Source organism: Pipistrellus kuhlii, unplaced genomic scaffold (assembly GCF_014108245.1).
Source record: "Pipistrellus kuhlii isolate mPipKuh1 unplaced genomic scaffold, mPipKuh1.p scaffold_m20_p_37, whole genome shotgun sequence".
In the NCBI taxonomy this organism is placed as follows: Eukaryota; Metazoa; Chordata; class Mammalia; order Chiroptera; family Vespertilionidae; genus Pipistrellus; species Pipistrellus kuhlii.
In genome coordinates, this window is record NW_023425537.1 from 1,935,257 (window position 1) to 1,960,071 (window position 24,815).

Genomic DNA, 24,815 nt, shown 5'->3' on the forward strand with positions numbered 1-24,815 from the left:
ATATTGAGCATCCGTGATACATCTGGCAAAGAGGCTCCTGTGAAGGACTGAATGTGAAAGAGAAGTTCGCCTGTGTGCCTGCAGTGGCCTCCTTCTTCCCTGGTCTCCCTGACTCCAGCTCTTCCTGTTTCCCGCCTGTCCCACGTTCTCCTGCCAGAATAAACTTCCTGGTGGTGTGGAGAACCCGACCCGAGTCTAAACCATGTCTAGGCATGTCCTTTCAACCGATGGACAGTTGTGACAAGACATTTATCTGTAGGAGGGCTCAGGGAGTCTTCGGGGAGAAACTCATCTTGAGGGGAAAAGGGAGTTAAAAGTAAAGCTTGATCAAGTCATAAAACCTGAGTTGTCAGAGGTGAGTGATGGGTCTGAGTTCAGCCAGGAGCCTAGGATTATTCTCCAGGAGTTGGAGTTTTCATCCCGAAGCCAGTTGAGGGGCTAATGCTAGAAGGCATCCTTTACTAAAAGCTCTGTGGACCCTCAGAGCCAAATAGTCATTCATCGGTATCCTGAAAACTGGGAGCAGGGAGGTTAACACAAAAGGGGGACAGTTACTCACCCTCCTTTCTCTGTGGTCCTTGGTGGACTTTGAAACCAAATATGTCCCAGTGTCTGTTTCCATTTTCCTGCAAAGCAGGGCTGGCTGTCAGAATAACTTGATTCTGTTCGGTGAGGGAAGGGGGACCCCGGAAGCAGCCCTGTGCCCCTCCTTTGGGGCTAACACTGCACAGAGACACCCTCTGAGCATTAATGACATGGATTTGTGAGCATGTCTGAGATGCTCCCCAAGATCCTGATAAATACTTGGAGATGCTTTAGATGGAACTGAAGTATTGAGGGTGTGGAGGGAAAGAAATGGGAGGATTTATATTTTAAAAGTCCTTAAATCCTGTAGGAATTTAAGAAAAAAAAAATGCTAACATCACAGTAGCTATGAAAGAAATGTTCATATTTTGCCATATTTTCTCAAGATACCAATTTTCCCCATAAGTAAATACCATCAACAAGTTGGTATATGTGACTCCTTAAAAAAACTTATTGCTTTTTTAAACTAAAGGACACGACTTTCAAAAGTATTTTTACTTTCATATTTGAACATATTTTGACCTGGTTCTTTCATTTAAAATGTACATCATGTCATCATTTTAATGAACTATAATTAATTTTTGCCCTTGAGACATTGAAATATATGCTATTATTGTTGACTAGAGGCCTGGTGCATGAAAATTCATGCACTGGCCTGGGCCCTCTCCTAGTTAGGGATCCCTTAGATGTCTGACTGCCAGCTTAGGCCCACTCCCCCAGTCGGACATTCTTAGTGCTGCTGAGGAGGCAGGAGAGGCTCCTACCACCTGCCACCGCTGCACTCACGTGGCTCGTGGCTGAGCCGAGTTCCCCCTGTGGGAGTGCACTGACCACCAGGGGGCAGCTCCCGCATTGAGTGTCTGCCTCCTGGTGGTCAGTGCACACAATAGCAACTCGTCTTTCCACCCTTAGGTCAATTTGCATATTGCTCTTTCATTATATAGGATATATAGGATTTGAGCAATTTTTTGATAGTCACCAGAGGTTATCGATTGATTCACCCATATGCACCCCGACCAGGAATGGAACCCACAACCTAGGTATGTGCTCTGATGAGGAATCAGGCAGAGCCTGCACCTTTTGGTGTATGGGATGATTCTCCAACTGACTGAGCCCACCGGGCAACAGCTGATTTGAGCCAATTTTTACACCCAGGTTCATGGTATACTCCGCATGTTCAAAATATTTCCGAAACTGCGATCCTATATGGAATGGAGCCCGCACTATTCAGCCTAGCATTCGCTTTGGCCAGGAAGCCACTGCCCGACTTTTCTCCCTGGCTCCTCTTCTTCCCCACGTACCCTGAACCGCTCAAATGGCCTTTCCTTGAGCACTCTGCTGCCCTGTTCTCTGAGATCCTGCGTTCTGCCTGGGGTCCCTACTCTCCTCTTCTCCTGAGACCAGCACCACTGCCCATTTGGTGAGTCACAGTTCCATTTCTGAACAGATCTTCCCTGTTCCTTTCAGTGCCCAGTGCGCTCCGGTCCCCCATCCTCCGCACTTCTTTCCTCTGTTAGAGAATTGGCTTTCCCTGTCCTTACACTTTGGACACGTGTACCTTTCCAGATTTTTTTTATTTTTATTTTTATCACCCTGGGACCCTTTCCCAAAGTAAAAAGAAATGAATATCTAAATGAACAAAAAAAAATTTTTTTTTTAATTTTTTAATGCTTAACTACATTAAGAGAAGATGTCACTACCATTAAAGTAGGCTTTGGGTTCCTGGAAACGAGTGATTCCTGACATCAGCCATTGCCTCTAGAACAGAATTGTGCAAGAATGCGCAGGGGGCCAGATGAAAAGTGATCTGATCAAAACCATTACAGGACGTGGCTGACAGGGAGGGGCAAGAAACAGAAGAAAACTCAGTTATCGGTGTGTTTGTGCGCATGCGTGCGCACTCCTCAGTCTAACCTTGGGATCCTGGGCAGTGCACCCAGGAATACACGATCGAGGCTGCTCTGGAAAGAGCTGCTTCCTCATCTGAGCCTTGTTGTTTTTTTGTTTGTTTGCTTGTTTTTTGCGGGGGTGAGGGGGGTAGAGGGGCAAGGAAACCCCGGATGGAGAGGGGTGCAGACACAGGCACTCATCCCTGATTCCGGGGCTCTGTCCTCCCAGCCGAAGCCGGCCCCGCCATTAGAGAGAAAATCACTCGGCTCCCCCAGTCTTTGGCGTCCAATTTATGTCCAATTTGCAGACTTTCAACATTGCAGCCTCACAGTTCATAAAATCAAACTCAGCCCAGGCTCAGTCTCCAGGTAATGGATTTAGGATCACGGGAGGTGTTACCTGCAGTTCATGATGGGTAACTTTCTTGTTAACTAAAGTCCCTTTAGCTAAATGAGTTCCAGGTTTCAGGTCTCCCCTCTCTTGTTTTTGGCAGGGACTCTGGGGTGGGGGCGGGGCGGGCAGGGCACTTTATTAGGCTGCGCATGGAGGGCTTTTCATTGCAAAGGCAACAGGAGAAAGAGAGAGAGAGAGAGAGGGGGGAAAAAAAAAATGGGGATAAGCCAGTCTTTGTATAAACGGAAGGTGGTGAAAGGAAGGCTGTGTATGGGGACTAGGGGATCAGCCCTCCGGCTCCACCGGGCTACACGGGGACCCGGGGCGACGGCCTGGTGCTCACAGCGGAGCCGGGCCATTTCCGCAGGTAACCGTGGCTCTGCGAGAGAGGCCTGGGGAGGCATAACCGCAGAGGGAGGGGGGGCTGGAGGGATGCAGGGCGGTCACCTCAGCATCCCTTATCTCCTCCCGGCCCTGGTGCTTAGCAACGGCTTTCCTTTCACCCACCGGCCTTAGGGGAGCTCCAGGCAGCAGTCCGTTGTTGGAAGCAGGTCCATGTCACATTCTAGGTGCGTGTCTACGCGTGGATGGGACATAGGCACACCCCACGGACACACGCGCGTGTGTCCCCGGGCTCACAGCAAGGGGGCCTCTTCCAGGAGCCTGTGGGAAGCGCCCCTCCCAGGATTAGTGGGTTCTTTACCGTCCGTCTCAGGAGCCGGCTTAATGGGACGTCTATGTTTTTAAAACAAGGCATTTATTGAGTCGCTGCACTTAAAGAGCTAATGAAACGCCGTTTAATTTGGGCTTTCTGGTAGTCCTGAAACCAAGACTCACCACTCCTTTGGGGGTAAAAACAAAACAAAACAAACAAACAAACAAAAAAACACAGTTTCCCCTGCAGCATCACGGGACTGCGTGTATGAGACGTCTCACCTGCATGTTCTCTTAAACCTTTCCCTGGGACACACTGTCCTCAGGGACTGGTGGTTTCCCCTCTGCCTTCCTGATTCTCTCTGGAGCTAGCGTCCTTTCTGTCCTGATCTCTCAAAGCGCCGTTATCTTCCCCAGAAAGAGCTTCGATCACTGTGTTTCAGATAGAAAGAATGAGCTGTTATCATTGAGTGATGAGGTAAACGGCTGTGACTTGGCCAAGCACCGTTCCTAGTCTGGGAACCCTCTGTGAAAGGGCGGAGGGGTTTCATTCATTGTTGTTCTTTTTCTGTATGTAATGAAAATGCTCTATTGTTCCATATATTTGTTTACAAGTCGTAGGGTTTCCTGTCATAGGGGCACTGCAGGCCTCTGGGCCAATTTTATGGAAAGACTGAAAATGATAGACTGGCTATTATATTATGGTACTTTCTTTGACCAGAAAACTATATATATATATATATATATATATATATATATATATATATATATATATATATACCTAAGCAACCATTAGGATGAAATGACTAGAATGACTGGTGGACCAGCCGGTAGCTATGATACACACTGACCCAGACTTTGCTGTTGAGGCCCTGACAGCCCCGAATCTGGTTCACCTGCACCGCAACCCACATGAGGGAGGAGGGAGCCCGATTCTTTGAGGAATCAGCTGTTGGTTAGCTTGCTGCTGGGGCCAACCTCCCACGGTCCTTCCCCCTGCCGGCCAACCCTCACCACCCCCCATAGGCCCTGATTGCTGGCCAGGCTTAGGGACCCCACCCATGCACGAATTCATGCACTGGGCCTCTAAAATATATTCTATATATATATATATATATATATATATATATATATACACACACCTCATATGCAGATTGTCCCCTTGGGAGTTCAATTGCTTGCTATGACATGTGCTGATAGCGTTAATTGAAGGAAGGTCCTGGCCCAGCAGCAGGAAGGCTCTGATTGGCCCTGATTGCCAGCCAGGCCTCGGTACCCTATCTGTGCACAAATTCGTGCACTGGGCCTCTATATTATATAATACATTTTGTGTTTGTGTGTGTATGTGTGTGTATTAGTGAACTTTACTATGCCTCCATTTCCTCAATTTACACATCTATAAAATGGAGATTTTTTTTTTTTTAAATCAGGTTAGTGGACCACTGTAAATATTAAGAATAATACATATACTAATACATACTGCTATCACTAAATAGGTGTTTAGTACAAAGCAGGCAATCTTTCATTTTATTTATTTATTTTTTCAATAGGAAGAGGTTTCCATTCTTGTCTGGGTCTCTGCACAAAGATTAGAGGAAAAACAAAAACTCTACAGAATTGTTTATAGTAAAAGCATTGAACCACCTTGCTACTGTAGAAGCATTTATCACACACATTGGAGAAAGGTCTTTAGGGAAATACACTAGAACACCTGACAGGTGTGTACCAAAGATTCTGGTAGCTCAGTCTAATGAATCAATGCAAATGGCTCATCAGGGGCTGCCATGCAAAAGGACAAGCACAAAATAACCTCGAAGGCTTGATGGAATCTTCTCTTGCTGAGGTCATTTCTCTCTTTCATCTGGGTTAGCTTTGGGGGCAGATCTGCTCCTTCTTCACATTTCGATGCTGCCCTTTGCTTCCCCCGCCTTCCAGAAGGTAACATGGAGCCCCTCTAAGAACAGGTCTGCAGCTCAATGCCCTGGCTCTTGTAAATCCATTTTCATTTAAAGAAGAAACTTCTGTGCAGGGACCCTGTTTCAATGTCACAGAAATGAAGCTAAAGCAAAAAAGAGGCTGAAGGACTTATTGGAAAGTCGAAGTCACCCTTAGTCATGTGCCCTTTAAAAATGCAACTGCTCCCTCAGAACTCGGGCTCCAGATTCCTTTGGTTTGTGTAAGGCATCCAGAGAGGAGCCATGAGCCAAATGTGGTGTCCTGGGTGGGAAGGGTGGTTAACCTGAATCCCAAACACCTTTCCCTGCCATGGCCTCCAGAGTATCGTCGAGTTTGGCTTTACAAGCCAAGCAGCAGAAAATGTCTACAAGGTGAGGTTGAGACAATTATATGGTACGAGCAAGATCCTATTTTTAAAAACAAGATGGGGACCCCCTAGGCGTTCAGGGTTTGGCAGACAAACTTAGCAAAATATTTTAGATTTGGAAACGTGGAGAGCACTCTGTGCCCAGGACACTTGTCTTGTTGTTGTTTTTTCTGTAAATAACATAAATTATGAGTTAAAAAATATTGCTTTTAATTTATCAAAGCTCGAGTTCTTAAAAAAAAGATAGATAAATATTAGGAAGGTAGAAGCAAGATTATTAATAGTCCAAATTAATGTAATTGTAAAAAAAAAAAGAGAGAGAGAGAGAGAAACAACAAAAATAATTATAACAAGTATAAGTTGTTGGTGGCTAGCTATCAAAACAATATAAAGTGAAGAATTGTTTTCTTAAAAGTCAACCGCAGTCTTACTAGCTAGGGAGATATACCAAGCCTTTCTGTGTCCATTTATTTGTAAAATGGAGCTAATAGCTCCCATTGCAATGATTATAATAATAATTGATATAGCATATATAAAGCATTTAGCATCGTACCTCCCATTGATGTGCCTAATAAACATAACCATTTGTTTTAATTAGTTTGCAAATAAAATTAAAGTGATCTTACCCAAAATTGCCATTGAAATGTAAAAAAAAAATATTCTTTGAAAATTTTTAGGGAAAAATGTAGGGCCAATAAGAAGAAACATATCAGATTTTCCTATGGACTTTACGGTGTGATTGCACTAATGAAATAATATGCTATCTTTATACTTTAGGACACTTGATATTATGGTGAGGTCCGCATATATACAATCCATTGATTGCATGCTAAAGGTATATTGCCCACTACATTTCATATGTATATTTAAATCAAATACTATTCATATCAACCCAGTGACGAAGAAATTATTTTGCTCAATTTGTAAAAGAGGATATTGGAGCTTAAATAAAGAAAAACAAGCACAAGTCTATACAGCTGGCGATTGGAGAAAAGTGAAATTGGATAAAAATATATAATTATTTCTAATTGAAAAATCGTGGGACAGAGAAATTATTTAAATATTTCAAAGTCAGTCTAGAAAAGATCTTCAAATGAGAACAGCCCAGGGTCGCTTTCCAACAAAGAATAGGCCTGTGTATGGTTGTCCTACCAGCTCCTGTAGCATCACGGATGAACTGATTCCTAGGAATCGCTTTAAAGTCAGAGTCTAAGAGAGACTGCTGAGTGCAGAAGGCTCATTGCAGGCAGGAATCCTCTAAATTAGGGGTGTCGAACTCCATCAGAGAAGGGGCCAAAATCTAAAATCCAGCTTAAATCGCGGGCCGAATGGTTTACTGAACAGTCATAAACTGTCATTGTGATGGAAACGCAGCGGAGTGCAGTGATGACAGCGCGGTGCGGGCCACATTGCAAGGCCTGGCAGGACGGATTTGGCCCGCGGGCCTTGTGTTTGACACATGTGCTCTAAATGGCTAGAAGAAGGGACCTTGGAATACTTATCCAAGGAAGGAGGCAGAGCCACTCCAGGGATGGCCTATTTGGCTGATAACACAAGAGGGTAAGTGAGGTGTGTTCTCACTGGGGACACCACGAGGAGTCACCTAGAATATATCTCGTTCACCGAGTGACAGAAGAGCAGTGTATTTATCCAGTCTCCAGTCCCACCCTTAGTCAAGGGTGCTCTTCACTGGCATTCCAGATTTGCACATGTCTCACAGTGGCTGATGGTTTCGCCAAGCATCCTATGCCACGGTGGCAGAAAGTTCTAAAGGGCTCAGTGTTTCCTGGGACTGAGAGGAGAGATTTCTGGTTTCAGCAGAGGTGAATTGCAGACAGGTTACAGTTTGCTGGTCGCTGTAGCAGTGACCAGAGTATAAAATGGGCTGAAAAGCAGTGGAGAGAGGCTAGAGAGGTGTTAGATACGGGGAGGTTGTTTATAGTAAAAGTGCCATTTTCAAAAATCCCCAGGAAATGGTGTTTTGTTTGTTTAGAGAGAGTTCAGAAACCTGGTTAAAATATGAATGAACTTGACTTACCCAAAGTTCCAGGTAAAATAACACTTTACATGGTAAAAAAAAAAATAAAAATGTTAAAGGATTAGGAGAAAATACAGGTGAGTAGGAGTTTTTTTTGTTTTGTTTTGTTTGTTTGCTTGATTTGTTTATTTAAGTTTTGGTTTTTCAATAATCCAAGGAATGGAATGAACTTCATAGGTACAATATTTATGACTAAAACCCATCTTTAAAAACATGGTTTAAATGTTTTTTAAAGTTAATCCAAAATAGTTTTTGTTCTTCAAAAGTTGCTTTCTGTCTCCAACTGGAAAATCTTTTTAAATGAAGCAAACATCTGAATTTTGCCTATTTGTACCCACTCTCAATGCTAATGTACTGGATGTAACATTGTACCTACACCACCTAGTGAGTGTAGAGTATTTGATCAAAAAAGATCTAGATCACCCTTAAATAGATAGCTAAACTCTAAACAGATTTTTTAAAGATCAAAGTCATATTTATACTCCTAATCTATTAGGATTATAGATTGATAAATGGAATATTGGAGAGTAAATTTTTTCTCCTCTTAATTTTACTGCTATTTATAATTTTTAAAACGTGGTTGTTTGAGATATTTCCTTTTTTATCAGAGTTGGAGGGACTGTGATTTAGTAGTAATGCCCCATATGCAAAAATAAATAAAATAGGTGAACTTATGCAATTAGTCCAATAGTTATGAATGACCACCACCTTCTAGAAACCATGCCTAATCATGTGCCATTTAAAGCCTTTTGATCTAAGTAATACAGATATTGGATTATTTCTCTATTTAGCTTTTATGATCGGATGCAATTTATAGTATGCTCAGATGGTGCCTTGATTAACACAGGATGGCATAAGTAAATTGCTAGTAAGCACTGCCATAGTGGAACCATTTTCAAAATGTTCTCAACTAACCAATGACTTTGAGTATTTTTCTAATTCAGTTTCAAACACTTTGTATCTCCCCTATTGCAGTCTCATTTTTACAATCATTGTAAATTGGGGGGGGGGGGGGATTGATTCTAGCCTTAAACTCTCTCCGAATTTGTTTTAGACCAAGACTTAGACAAATAAACAAGCAAACAAAAACTTTGAAACTGTATAATTTGCCAAAAGAATGCTATGAGAAAAGAAATAGTCCTAGCCATGCCAACTCTAAGATCCAGGAATTCCCCCAACTACTCCATATGGGGCAGGCTTTTAATGCCCTTAGTGTCCTTCTCTCACCTGTTCTTTTGTGACCCTGTTTTTATTAAATGAATCTCCTAACACCTCAGACCTAATATTTCCATTTGTATTTTGTCCTTGACTTGCTTTTAATCTTCTCTGCAGACCAGCAAACACATGTGATGAATTCCCAAACAGCCAGGGAATGAGGTGAAGAGAAAAACTGGCCCCAGATTGATTATCTAGCACTTTTTGAGTTTTTCCGGTTTTGGACGTTCGGTAAACACGACTTCGGACGGAATGTGTGATGCTTTTCACCATGGACCACGAAGGGCAATAATCTTTGGGAAATGATCAACAGGGAGAATTTGTTCTGGCTGGTCCTCCTTTTTCCTTTCAACTTGTCATGTTCTTTATAATTTTTTTTTGGTTTAATAATATGCAAAGACTCAAATGTGAAATGTGGTCATACTTTCCACTGAGCTTCAAAGAAAGAAAGCAGAATGAAGCTTGTTGTAAACTTTTATTTCCATTTTCTGCTTTATGTAACTTTATTTTAGTAGCTCCAGTAAAATGTAACCACATTAACCAACACTTAATTTAGACTAAATGACGAAAGAAAGCCAAAAATAACCCAGAAACAAACAAATTTGAAAAGTGTATGTCTGACTCTACATGAGATATTGTCAAATCACATTTCTTCCTTTGTTGGCAGGAAAAAGAGAAACATGAAAATTCATTGCTAAGATTATTGGGGTAATCAGGCTTAATGATTCTTTTCTCCTATCTGGAGCTGCATATTGTTGAACTAAAAAAATTATAAAACTAAATGAAATTATCTTTTGTGATTCGTTGTTGAATTCATATTAGCTTCATTATTACTGGTCACTGGCATTTTCAAAGATAAAGTTTATTATATGGTCAGTGTATTAAAAACCATGGCTTTCTAATGAATTAATAACATTATAATAATATACTCGTATAATGTCTGAGCACACCATGAGATCTTGATAATACAATTAACAATGGGGTTCCTTAAACTATAATTAACATCTATTTTTTAACTTATTTATCAATCAATAACTAAATTGGTTGTGAGCCTATGCAAAAAATCTTATATTCATTTAATAAAAAACATGGCTAATAGAGCATACAAAATAATTTCATATCAATTGTTTTATCTGATTCCTGCAATTGTCCATGGTGTGTGCTGTTTCAATGCATATTAGTGACAGAACTGCCGATGGATCTTAGATCTGGAGCCTAGATCTTCTTTAGAATATCCGAAGACAATACATGCTTCTGCTGTATAAAATATACCTCTTTGTACTTTATTTAGATACATGATAGCTGTATTCATTTTTAAAAAGTATCCTGGAATTGTAGCAGGAAGAACTATGGCTTGCTGTGTGAGAATTTGAAAAAGGAGGTGGTTGGACATATAGACTCCAGATTGGTTGGCTTACATGCCAACTGTGTGCTCACAGGCAAATCGTTTGCTGTCTCTAGGAATTAGCTCACCCTGGGAGGGCCAGTCGCTTCCCTCTGGGGCTTTGCAAAGCCCCAAGAGTCAAATCATCATCAAATATAGAGAGTAAAAACCATGATTGATAGAGTATACCATCTCCTAGTAGTTTCTAAAACCAGTATGTTATTTAACTCTTTAAGACCCCATTTACTCCTCTTTATAATATGAATGATAATAATGTCAACAATAAAGTTGCCTTGAGGGCCGACTAGAAAATAATCTATATGAAGCACTTATAGCAATGCCTGGGCATCTGAAATACTTGAGTAAATGTGCTAATACCATGCAGTCTTGGCCTCTGGACAAAACACTGCCTACCTGGTAAAATGGTGAGTTGGGTGGGTTTGCTCAAATAAAAACTGATGTGATTACTGATATCATATATAGAATTCTGTTCTCATGAAGCAAGGCTATTAATCTATTTAGTCGCCATTTTATCATTACTTATACTAAATTCTAGGCTTCACTCCGGTGGGGAATACATTTTGGTAGCAAAGAAAACAAGCTTCCTTTTGTGGAAGCTATAATGTGTGTACAATTACTTTACAGATGGAAATTAGCGAGGAGCTGACCTGCAGTGCAGTAAGGGTAGGCATTCTGACTTTGAACTTGAATGCTCTACTGGTTTCTTGCACTGGTTTCTTTCGTGGCCAGCACGCACTCCGACCCATGGCTGTGTTTCTAGGCAGCAGATTTTCAGACGCAATGTACTGAGGTGGCGCGCAAGCCCTGTCTGTCTTCAGAGGCTGAGCTCATTTTCTCTGCCTGAAAATAAATCCTCTTTTGTCAGCTAAGAAGGTTAAAAGTCAATTGGTAAATGGAGGGCTTCAGCACAGATCTGTGGACCTTCACAGAGGCATCCAGCTAAGTATGACACCCCTCACCACTTCATAAATTAGAAACAACCCATAAAGCATAGCTTACTCCAAATTATTGGGGAGAATAACATTTCAGGAGGCATGGGGATGGAAGGGGTGGGCGGGTCCCTTAAAAAATAAAGGCAAGAGCCCTCTTGAGCGGGTGCCTATGTATTGCTTAAATGTAGCCACCGTGACAAGCTGCACACGAGCCTGATAAAAGCCAAAAACGATATAAGTTGTGGAAGAAAAGCGAGATACGAGCCATCCACTTAAATAATAGTCTGAAGCCAGGTAACTGTACTAGCAGACGAGATTTTCTGCAATGTGATATGCAATTAATTCTTCCTTAAATAAACAAACTGATTCAACTTTCATTATGCCGACATCTCACAATAAACCTGGGCCCAGCGAACCCCTTTCTTGTTGTTTACTTAAGGCCTTATAATTAATTCTGGATTTATGTCATTTGCTGGTCAATGTCCCAGGCACCTTACTAACTATTTAAGCAATTTGAAAGCTGTCGGAGCTCGCCCGCGTCACCGCAGCAGCGGGGGATGGCCTACAGTTTTCATCTAATCCTGATTTGGTGGAGGTTTATTTTCCCAGGCGACGAGGGGCGTTTTCTTTTAGGCAAGTAATTAAATGTTAATGTCTTCATTTTACTCACAACAGTTTAGGTTTCAGTCGGACAGATGTGCGGGCCGTATAATTTGGTTCAGTACACAACCTGTACCGCTCTTTCTTTTTACTTATGTATTTTTAAATTTTTTTTTTTTTTTTTTAGTTTTGGCCTCCCCCACCTCAGAACTCTTTCACCGTAATTGATAGATTTAAACCATTCGGTTATAGAAAGGCCCTAGGACTTCTCCGTGTAATTCAGTCCCCCTGTGGTGACTTCATTGGCTGAGCTCCATGGAGGTGTTTCAGGGCCAGACATGGAAGGGGCTTCTACAGTATCTCCAAGGATTTGGGAGCGTTTTAAGGACCAGGCTCAGGGTCCCATCGGTCAGAGGGTCTGTGGTGCGCAGAGACATTGAAAGCCTTCCTCTGTGCCAGGATGTAGCGGGCACGGTATTCCCTTCCACAACGTTTGAAAATGCAGATTCCAATCCAGCATCTGGCCAGCTGAGCTGTGTTCCCAGCTGCAGTCCATTGCCTGTGGGGTCCACGTGGCCATGGTCATGCAGCTTCTAGGATCCCATGACTATGGGTAGAGCATGGAACCAATGAGAAAAATAGTGACAGAGAGAGAGAGAGAGAGAGAGAGAGAGAGAGAGAGAGAGAGAGAGAGAGAGAGAGAGAGAGAGAGAGAGAGAGAGAATTCTTTGTGTGTGTGTGGGGGGGGTCGGTCATAACTGAGAGCTTAACCAATGAACCCTTCAGGATTTCACACACTTGGAGTGGCTCCACCCCCTAACCCAGTGGTCGGCAAACTTCTTAGTCAACAGAGCCAAAGAGCAACAGGACAGTGATTGAAATTTCTTTGGAGAGCCAAATTTTTTAAACTTAAACTTTTTCTAATGCCACTTCTTCAAAATAGACTCGCCCAGCCCATGGTATTTTGTGGAAGAGCAACATTCAAGGGGCCAAAGAGCCACATGTGGCTTGTGAGCCGCAGTTTGCCCACCACGGCCCTAACCAATGATCTCTTCCCAGGTTCGACTGACAACAAACACCTTCCCTATGTCACCTGGGCTTCACTGTGCACGCACCCATCCCCTCCCTTGCTTTCTTCCTGTTATTAATATGAACAAACCAGCTAATTATAACAGTAACACTTTAATCCCAAAACGTTGAGACATCAATGACCAGTTTATTGAATGCTCCAATTCTGATGATTTTGGAAGACAAACAGATTGTTGGCGAAGTCATGGTCTCAGAGAGGTAGTTAGGTCATATGTATTATCAAATATGAATCCATTCAGTTACTAACCAATTCCATTTTGAATGTATTAAAGGGGGATGACCTTCTTAACGGGAAAGCAAATGGAAACTAAAATTCTGCAAGGAATGGTCCATGGACTGACATATAAAGCAATGCTTCCCTGTTCTCAGAGCCTATCTAGGATTCCAGCAGGTGGGTGGCAACCAGCAACTTGCAATCCTCCCGAAACAGCCAGAATGCAAAAATATGTGAGCCCCTCCCCTCCCCCGTGCCGAAACCGCTTTAGCTCAGTGAATAGACTGAAAGGTCCCAGATTCAATTCTGGTCAAGGGCATGTACCTTGGTTGTGGGCACATCCCCAGTAGGGAGTGTGCAGGAGGCAGCTGATCTATGTTTCTCTCGCATGGATGTTTCTAACTCTCTATCCCTCTCTCTTCCTCTCTGTAAAAAAACAATAAACTATATTTTAAAATATATATATGTGGGCCCCCAAATAGGAATTTAGAAGCGATCTATGAAATTGCTTGACTTGTTTTCATTGATAAATGTGTCTTGCTAAGGAAAGGTTTTTTGTTTTGTTTTTTCTTTTTTTCTTTTGTAAACTCAGTTCCTAAGTGAGCCAGCTGCAGACAGAGGCCTTTGGGGAGGGCTGCATTGTCATTACGAGGAACCAGCTGGCCAGCTTTCTCCCCAAACCTCCCAGCCCTGTCCAGGTGTTGAGATGTAAGGATGTGCCATTCTGAGCATCAGCTGCACAGGATGGCCTGACACCCACACTGTCAGCGCCTGCTGGACAGGAGAAGGCTCTCTTTGTGTGCTTCCTGAAGGCACCTCAGTGAGCCATCTCATTCTGTTTCAAATTAACATCCCTGCTCATTTCCGCCCTCAGCCCCCGTCAAAGGAACTCTATAGCCTTCAACTGTTCTCCCTGTGCAGGGCACCATGGGATATGTAAAGATATGCAAATTAAGTGTTCTCAGTGTACTCCCATGGGTAATTATCCCCTTCCCCTTCTTCTTAGGAAATCTCAAAAGAAAAACATGTTAGGGTTTGGCTTTTATAGCGGAGAGGAGAACAGTGACTGCAGGTTCTCTCTTGGAATCTTCTCTGGGGGACAGATTTTCTAATAAGACTGTATGTTACACACTGGGATGAGGTAGGGACCTGTAAGATTACTGGGTGAAATCACTAAAGAACTCTTTAGATACACTGAGCGGTTGTCACTATTGTTCGTAGAGCTGCCAATGATTTGGCTAGAAATGGAATTTTGCCGGGCAGTGAATTCTGCAAATATATAATCTCCAAGTAGTGGTAAGTCTCTTTGATGAATGGTCCAGTCTTTTTCAGTGACCGAATAGAGTAGAGGGCAGAAGGGCCCAAGTTCACATTTTCTTTTCCACGGACAGTGTGATCTAGGTTACCTGAAATCTCTAAGTTTTGGTTTCCTTATCTCTAACATGGAATATTTCATAACAAACAGGCCTTGCTGAATTCCCCCCAGTTTACTACAATTACCTCAGATTCCTTAACCCATCACTTTCATTGATGACTGTACACCTTTTATCCAAGTGTACAGGTCTTAACTGTTTTGTTTTGGCTTTGTGTTTTTGTGTGTGTGTTGTTTTTTTTTGGGGGGGTCTTCATTTTTTTTTTTTTTCATGGAGGCTGTGGGTCACGTAAGACTTGTATTAAACAACTTGGTGTGCTTTTATCCTTTTATTCCGACTTGGTGGAGTCTAACAATATTCACGCCATCCAGGGGTAAGGAAAACTTTCCTTCCTCTCCATCAGCCAGGTTTTAGACTGAGAGATGCCGCATTTAGAATTCATTCTGGAAGGCCCTTTCAACAAAGTCTCCCGGCTTGTTCAGTGCTGCCATTCAAGGCAAAGTGGCCACTGACACTCTTCTCAAATATCATAAGAAGGTCTGATGTTGCAATAAAAAGATAAACAAGAGCATCGCTGTCCCGGGAGAGAAGGGCCTGTGAGGAACTCTGGATATTGCAAGTCAGGATGCCTTAGACCAGGGCCGTCCAAAATCCATGTCCAATCCAGCCGGCCTCCCATTTTTGTACCACCTGTGAGTGAAGAATGCTTTGTGACATTTTTACATAGTTAGCAAAAGCATTGCATTTTTCTAACTATATAAAAACTTTAAAAGCATTAAAATCTAGTTTTGTGACATGTGAACATGACACATAAAATTCAAAACGCTGTGTGCACAAATGAAGTTGTGTTAGCGCACAACTATGTCCATATACTTATGTGAAATCAGCCTGCTTCTGCCCAACAAATTATAGATGGCTGTTAGAGTCCTATTTGCAGAGTTAGTTGTAATCTGTTAGTTTGTTTTACTGACAAAAGAAACTGTTTGTGTCCTACAGTTAAGGGAACAAAAGCATCATAGGAAATTACATTCAGTGTCATAATAATTATATAAAACCTAAAAGAGTAAATTACTTAAAAAGAAGGCTGCTAAAAATTAATAGTATTTGACATTGAAATCATATACAATCTGCAGCCACTCCCTGTTTTTTTTGGGAAGATGTCTTTAAACTAGAAAATCAGAGGAAAGGTAATAAAAAAAAAAGTGTTAGCAAAAACAGATTTTATGACATTCTGTTGAATTGTTTCTATTTGGTATTTGTAGGTTAAACAAGGGACTCATATTTTATAACTATATTCTGCTAATTAAGGCTCCAAATTCTACAGTTAGCCAACTTCATCTCTAAAAATCTATATAAAGACATGTTTGCCAAAATAACTCTTTGATTATTAATATGCATTTAATGAAAATCAAATAATCTAACTACAGTATCTCACCAGTACAGCGAATGTAGATTGGTTACTATTATTTTGCTAAACTGGAAAAAAGTAATGTTAATAAATGAATTACAGAGTATAAATTTAAAGTGTGAAGTGTAGTTGTTGAGTTAAAGAATACATTTTGAGTTTCAATTGATTTATTTGACTGTCTCGTTATATATGGAGAAATTCTATTTATATAAATATTAATTATGTGGGAAGAATGTTCCATTTTTAATGTTTTTGTAAGTGAAAAATGGTAAAATAATACCCAAAGTCAAGCTCTTTGCTATAATTCAAGGGAACTCAGAAAGATATAGTTCCAGCAGATGTTTACCTATTGTGGGAATGAAACAAGGAGCCATGGCTGGAGACTGATAAAGATGTACACATGTGTGCATATATCCAAGGCCAGGTAACTCTATAGATTTATGCATGATTAATTGGAGCTAAAAGACGTGTACCTTACAGATTTGTTTTTCTGATCAAGATTTGCATTGTTAGTAATTTTGTAAATGGCTATCCAGAGAGGACATTTATTTTGGGGTAGGCTGATCTATGAGGCCATATTGGTCATTCTTCATGTAGAAAGCATTTGTTTGCATCAGTTGGCTTGGGGCAGGCTTACCAATCATCCCAAAGCCAAGTATTTTTGCAACGCAATGCATGCTGTAGAGAATTTCAGAGAGCCCAGTAAGAGGCAGATGGCTCTGCAAAAAGCTGGCCCTCCTTCCAAAATACAGTCATCACTTCCCAGTCATGGTTCTTTTAGGTCTTCTTTACCGTTTCCCGATGCCATTTTGTGAAATCGAAGAGCACAGTGTTTTGGATAGAGAGGAAATACATCAAAAACGAAGCATATTGTTGCCTGAATACTCACTGCAAAAAGCTTAAGTCAAGGGTGTCCTCAAAAGTATATACTGGTACACACAATTTGAATAATGATAAAGGCAGTGTTTATTCAAATACATTTAATTTTCAAAATTGAGCTATCAGCTGTTAAAGCGTGTGTACATTTTGGGGGGACACCCTGTTGATAAACCCTGTGAATGAAAAAGCGTCACGTTACATGAAGCTAGACACCTGTGTTTTCAGGGACCATCACTCCCTTGTCAAAATCATTCATTAAGATGGAGGATGTTTTGGCCACATTTCCATGCTCAGTCCTTTCCTGAGGCAGCAGAGCCGCCATATTAGAAAGAGCAGAAATAGAACCTTTCTATCGTCCAACAAGACTTTATATGATGATGGAAATGTTCTATTTCTGCTCTTTCTTTTTTTTTTTAATATATATTTTATTGATTTTTTTTTTTTTTTTACAGAGAGGAAGGGAGAGCGATCAAGATTTAGAAACATTGATGAGAGAGAAACATGGATCAACTGCCTCCTGCACACACCCTACTGGGGATGTGCCCACAACAAAGGCACATGCCCTTGACCAGAATCGAACTTGGGACCCTTCAGTCTGCAGGCTGATGCTCTATCCACTGAGCCAAACCGGTTTTGGCCTACTTCTGCTCTTTCTGATATGGCACATGCAGCTCTTTGGCCCCTTGAGTGTGGCTCTTCCACGAGTATATTTTGAAGAAGTGGCATTAGAAGAAGTTTAAGTTAAAAAAAAAACTTTGGCTCTCAAAAGAAATTTCAATCGTTGTCCTATTGATATTTGGTTCTGTTGACTAATGAGTTTGCCAACCACTGGGTTAGCACATAACTGTGTTAGGTTCTGTAGGCCAGCAGGTGTTGTTGCCACATCCACCTTGACCATTGACAATGTGTAAACAAATCGGTGTGGTTGTGTCTCATTAGAAGTTTATTTATAAAAACAGGCAGGGGGCGTGAATTGGTTTGCAGTAGGTGGTTTGCCAACTTCTAGACTACATCATCCACGCGGGGCACTAAGGAAAGATGTTGGACACATCATAAAGATTCGGTGAATAGTAGTCTTTTTATTGTGACTTTTTTAAAATAAAAAATTAACTACAGGACTGGAAATAACTTAAAAGTCCAACAGTTATATACTAAATACAATTGTGGTAGGTTAGAGAAATGTAATCATTGTAATTATTTGAACATAATACTGTTTAAAAAAAAAATTGCTAGCAATAAAAGGTGCTCCTGACCCATCTTTATCCTTTAACAATAGTATGTAATGATGAGCCCAATTTATTTAAAAGAGGACAGAAAGCCCGGTGATTGAGCATTGACCTATGAACGAGGAAGTGATGGTTTGATTCCAGGCCATGGCACATGCCATAGTTGTGGACTCAATCTCCAATAGAGAGTGTGCAGCGGGCAGGCAGTCAATGATTCTCTCTCATTCTTGATATTTCTCTCTCTAGCTCCTTCTCCCCTCCTCTCTGAAATCAAAGATATATATAAAAGAGAACAGAAACACACGTGTGAGTATTCACACATCCCTGAAGTGACTTGTATACGTTTTAATTCATTATCTTTGCTTATCTGTGTTTTCACATATGTTTCTACCTCCAATCTATTTCTATCATCAGAAGAAAGAAAACACTGAGCATATCAAAGTAGCCCTTGTTTTAAACGTTGCGTCTTCCTAGGACACATTCCTGATGCTGGGGAGGGAAAGGCAAGGCACACGGAGGGTTCTCACTGAAGCACAGCGCTGTCCCGTTCTATTTAGTCTGTCTCTACGTACACCTTTCATAAACACCGCTGGTGGGAGACAAAATAATAATAGTGCGGAGGTGGCCAAGCATGTGAATCCCGGGTAATGTAGGGATGCGGTTTAATGGACCGCTGATTGTTTATAACTTCAAGATAATCATTCAGAACTTAGGGGAGCATTTCACAGACAAAATCCCCGCCTTTCTCACCAGCTTTGCCTTCTTGTTTACACAAAGGCAAAAATAAAACGTTTAAATCGTTTCCCTAAAGGAGCCATGCCGTTTCTCCCTCCGCAATGGGTGTAGGGTAAACAAAATCCAAACAAGCCAATTTGTTTCAACAGCAATTCCATGTTCCCTGAGAATGGGTAACTTAATGTCTCCTGCAAGCTACTGAGTATAATGGGGGTCCATACACTCCTTGGATCTCGGTTATAACATAGAGAAAACATGCACATGTTAACCTGAGCTTTGAAATTTACATACCAGAGTTTTATTTTTTTAAACAGATAAACACACACACGGTGTATATATGCAAACACACATCTATACACATATACTGCATACTTAATACACATGTATTTCAAGTAAATGCACAAATGGAGAATTTAAATGTACCTTGAAGGTAAACCATTCTGTACAAATATTTGGTGCAGCAAGGGATACAGCAATGTCACAATTTCTAGCAACATTTTTATGAGAAATCACATGCAACTTTTTTTATCCTATTTGTTTTAATCAAACAAGCAGAATTCAGAACGATTAAAAGATTTCCCAGAATATTCTATATTATGAATGTTGGAAGCCTGATTCCATCTAGTTTTAATGGTGACGAAAGTACGCTTGATGGCAGTTATTTAAAATAGCAAAACACACCTACGTCTTTATCTTCTTGATGGACGAAAAAGCCTGTGAGAGTGTAGATTCGTGTGCCTAAGAAAGAGAAACCTGTTTCCCTTCTGAGGTGAAAAAACCCTGTTTGGGTAATGGTGCGATTTTCCATGTGAGGTGGTTATGCCGGCATTAGCCAAGGAGCCTTATAGGAAAGGACGGGATGTTAACTTCTACCTCAAGATACATTTACAAGGCCTGTTTGGCAGCATTTTCTCCGAGAACAAGCTCAGCTATATATTTCGGAGAAATTGGAACCATATGTTGACACCTAAAAAATCTTGAGAAATACCACTGGAGTTTGCAAGAAAACATACAAATATAATCAAATCGTTGTAGAATCTGTCTACTTGGACTCGCTATAATGCTTTGCTTGTCCTTCGAGGGGCCATATTAGTGCTTCTAATGCTATTAACGGTAATGCATAGGGCCCTAAACGAAACTGACGGATGGAGTTCATATGAAACTCTTCATCTTGGATTCCCAAATTGAAAGGAAAAGATTTAATGCTACCTGCTTAAGTGTTACTAATAATTATGTTTCCCTGCTGATGCTTGGCATAGAAAGCTTTCCTGGAGAAAGAGGGGTTTTAGAAGAAGAGTTGGGCCAAAATGAAGCCCCAGTGAGAAAGCATGATTCAGGGTATATTTAGGCTGGCAGCTAATGGATGAGCTAGAGAACAGTCATTCCAATTTCCCTAATACTTCGACCAGTCACTTCTGTCCCCAAATGTTTAAAAACAACCCCCCAAAAGCACATACTTCAGTCAACTGAAAAATGGGCACCCTGCCCTGGCCTGTTTGGCTCAGTGGATAGACCATCAGCCTGCAGACTGAAAAGTCCTAGGTCGGGAGCATGTGCCTCAGTTGCAGGCTCGATCCCCAGCTCAGATGGGGGTGCATGTGAGAGGCAACCAATCAGTGTGTCTCTTTCATACCAATGTTTCTCTCTTTCTGTCTCTCCCTCTCCTTCCCCTCTCTCTGAAAAATCAGTAGAAAAAATATCCTTAGGTGAGGCTTAACCAAAAAGTAAATAAAAATAAATGGATGCAAGTTACCTGTTTCAATGAAATCTTATTTAAAGCTAGGTACAAGATAGTCATTTTGAGACACCAGAATTATAGCCACTCAGAGGTCAGCTTAGTAATAGGAGACGAAGTGGTCTTTGCCTGTTGAACCCTCACTCCAATAACACCATCAGTGACATCACTGCTGTGGAGTGATTTTAGGATTCTGTCCACATGGAAAGCACAGATTCTTTTCTGTGTAGAGTGTATAAATACAATGATGCCTTGGTGTTTTTTGTTCATGTTATCTATCCTCTATCATGTACTAAATAGATACATACATAGATATTTTAAAGCTGTAAGGTCCAGATGTTGCACCAACATACTTACACATCCGTTATAAAACTTTTGAGTTGCACTCTTTCTAGTCAAGGAAGGTTCTTGACTCTTGTGGGAACTGCTTCTGATCCTTCGTTTAGTACACAGATGCCAAATGTTCCACTAATCCCAGATCCCAGTGAAATTAAAAATACAGGCCATGTTGCCGTGATGGATGTGGCTTAGTTGGTTGGGTGTCATCCCATACACTGAAGGGTTGCTGGTTTGATTTCTGGTTGGGGCACATGTTCCATCTCAGGTCGGGGGTGTGCAGGATGTTTTGTTCTCACATCAATGTATCTCTCTCTCCCTCCACCTCCCTCCCTCTTTATCTCCCTCTCCCTTTCCCTCTTCTTCTCCCTCTTCCTCTTCTTTTCCCTCTCCCTTCTTCCCTCATGCCATTGCCTATCCTTTTATCGGAGTCTAAATATCCAGGCTAGTCCAGACCACCATTTTATCATCCCCAGGCCTTGCCCTTGGTACTTGCCCCTGACCAGAATCGAACCTGGGACCTTTCAGTTCGCAAACTGACACTCCACTGAGCCAAACTGGTAAGGGCCATTCGGTTCATTCTTTTCACAACAAAAATCTATGACTTCTCAGGGAACTCACAGCCCAGAATTTCCTGAACGATCCTAGGATCAGTAATCAAGGTGGCGGTAAACCAGAAACTTTTGCCTAGTAATGCCTCACTCAGGCTTGTCCATGGCAACATTTTTACAGGACTGTGGCACTATAATTTTGAAACCCAAGTAATGTTAGCAACATTTGAGTAGCAAGTAAAATTCCCACCAAGTATCAAGCAGTTCATTCTTCTGAGGCTCACCAATACATCACTGCATTTGTCTGGAACTCTGTGGTTTCACTTATCAAATACCAAGAAAGATACATTAAGATATTGATCCTTGAATAAAAGCAACAATAAGAAAGAAAAATTCATAGACACAGACCACAGTATGCTGACTATCAGAGGGCAAGGTGGGTGAGGGGAGGGAGAAGAGGGTAAATGGAAGATACATAGTGACGGAAGAACACTTGACTTGGGATGGGGAACACACCATACAATATAGAGATAATGAATTATAGAATTGTACACCTGAATCCTATATAATTTTACTAACCAATGTCACCCCAATAAAAAAGAAAAGGAAGAAACAAGAAGAATAACAATAAAAACCTGACTGAAAGTCCAGTTGCTCTTTTTTCAAGCATGGTAAGGTTCTCTATTTACAGAATAACAACACGTCCGCTCCTCTTGCTTCAGTCACTAGAGAATGCATCGGTATTGGATTTGTTTTTTAAAAAAAATCTTCCCTGGAGTCAGTTCAGCATGCATTCAAAATCAGGACCCCCTTTCCCCCTTACAAGTTGAACAATTTCATGTAGGTGCCCGATTTCCTAATCTATGAAATAGGAATAATGATAGAGCATGCCCCATAGAGTTATCATTTTAAAATGAGAAAACATATGTAATACACTGACTGCAGTGCCTGTCATATCTCACATGCATTTAGCATATTTTGTTCAATATTGTTCTAACTGCTTTTTGTTAAACAGAAGTTGAAAGCATGAGCCACAAAAATAACCAAGCCACCATCCCTTACATCTAAATAATTCAATTTGGATAATAAGAGTGGGGGGAAAAAGCAAATAAAAAAAGAAAACCAGGAATGGCTTGGATAATTTATCAATAACTATTGAAAGAATGAATAAGTAACAATTCAAACCCATATTTTTATATTTTTGTTTATATATAATAAATATATACATATATAAACAAAAATATAAATATAAATATAAATATATATAAATATATATATACATATAAATATAAATATATATATATATATATATATAGATATAGAGAGAGAGAGAGAGAGAGAGAGAGAGAGAGAGAGAGAGATATCTTCTATAAAAGGCTAATATGCAAAATGTCCCCATGGGATTTTGACCGGCTGGGAGTTTGACTGCTTGCTATGACATGCACTGGCCACCAGGAGAAGGCACAGAATGAAGGAAGGCCTCAATCAGCCCTGGTCTCTGGCCAAGCCTAGGGACCCTACCCATGCGTGAATTTTGTGTACCACGCTTCTAATATATACACTGAGTGGCCAGATTATTATGATCTCTGAATGCATAATAATCTGGCCATTCAGTGTATATCCTATATAATAAAAGGCTAATATGCAAGTTGTCTCCTTGACCAGGAGTTCAATGCAGGCAGGCTGGCCAACTGCCCATGTGCCCTCCTCCTAGCCAGGCTGTCTGGACCCCATCCATGCATGAATTCATGCACCAGGCCTCATACACACACACACACACACACACACACACACACACACACACACACGAGTGGCCAGATTATTATGCGTTCAGAGATCATAATAAAATAATAAAATAATCTGGTCACTCAATATATATATGCCATCTATCTGTCATCAATCATCTATCTATCTATAATCTACCCATCACCTATCTACCTATCATCTATCTATCATCTATTCTTAGCCACCTATTCACTGTCACCCCAGCTTAACTCCTGAGTTAGGATCCTAAGCCAAACTCTGACTTTAAAAACTTGAAAGAAAATTAAAGAATGGAATGATGAGACTGTTTATACTAAAGTGTCCTTTTCTAGTTCAGATGAAGAAAGGAATGACATAAACATGTATGTCCATCTTTGTGCTTGCAGACCCCCTCCCCACCCCACCACCACCACCAGGCAGATCACCTACGTGAGCCCTTGGCGCTTTCAAGTCCAGCAGCTTAGGGTGGCCACTGCCTCCGTTTCCCTCAAGCAGTTCCGTCATCTAGGGTCAAACCCTGGGGTCATAGGGAATGAGCCCTAGGCTCCTAAGCTCTATGCTCTGTTATCATCTGATCAGTGTTCTGAGTGGCAGCATCCATATTCCCTAAAATGAGCTACTGTGTAGCCCCTTTGAGTATGCTCATAAAACAGTGGGTTTAATTTGTCTGGGAAATGGAGACTGAAATATGGGGCAGGTCCCCGATGGAAAATGTGACTGTGTTACGCAGCGGCGTTCCCACCGAGTATCTTGGAAAATGGACCGTGTTCACATCGCTCCCTGGAGGGGGGCCAGAAGGAAACAGTGGACGTTCTCTTATAAAAACCCTGAAAGCAGCAAGCAACCCATAAACAGTACGCAGACTGAGTCAGAAAATGGACCGTTTTATGTTCCCTAATGGAAGGATAGCTTATTTGTTCACGGATTTATAGCAACAATGTGATGTCATCCAGTGATTTATAGCCCGAAGCAGAGCAAGTGTCAATATACAGCGGTGGCTGGAAACATCCTATTCTCACCAGGAAGCTGATCCCCGAGGGAGGGTGTCCTGGCCCGAGGGTGGGGCGGATGTAGGAAAACCCGAGTTGTTAGTGTTACTGGAACTGGGGACGAGGGAGGTGAGGAATTACTGGAGCCATCCCTCCTCGGAAAGGATTTGAGGAATACAGAATCCGTTTACTTAGAACAGAAAACGATGATTGCCAACCAGATCATCCCTCTCATGCTTGACTCATTCAGTGACTAATGGGGATGTTCATCACAGATCCCAACCACACAGGTAGTGAGTGTGCTTCTTTAATTTAGATAAAGGATATTAACAGATCATTTAAAAGATTATTTCCAAATAAATATTTTTTGAAAGGGCCAGCATAGTTTTGAGTAGCTTTCCCATTATGTTAATGGCTAGTTTTTCTGTATAAATGGTGAAACTACACTAAGTAGACACAATGAACTCTGGCCTTTTCTCTC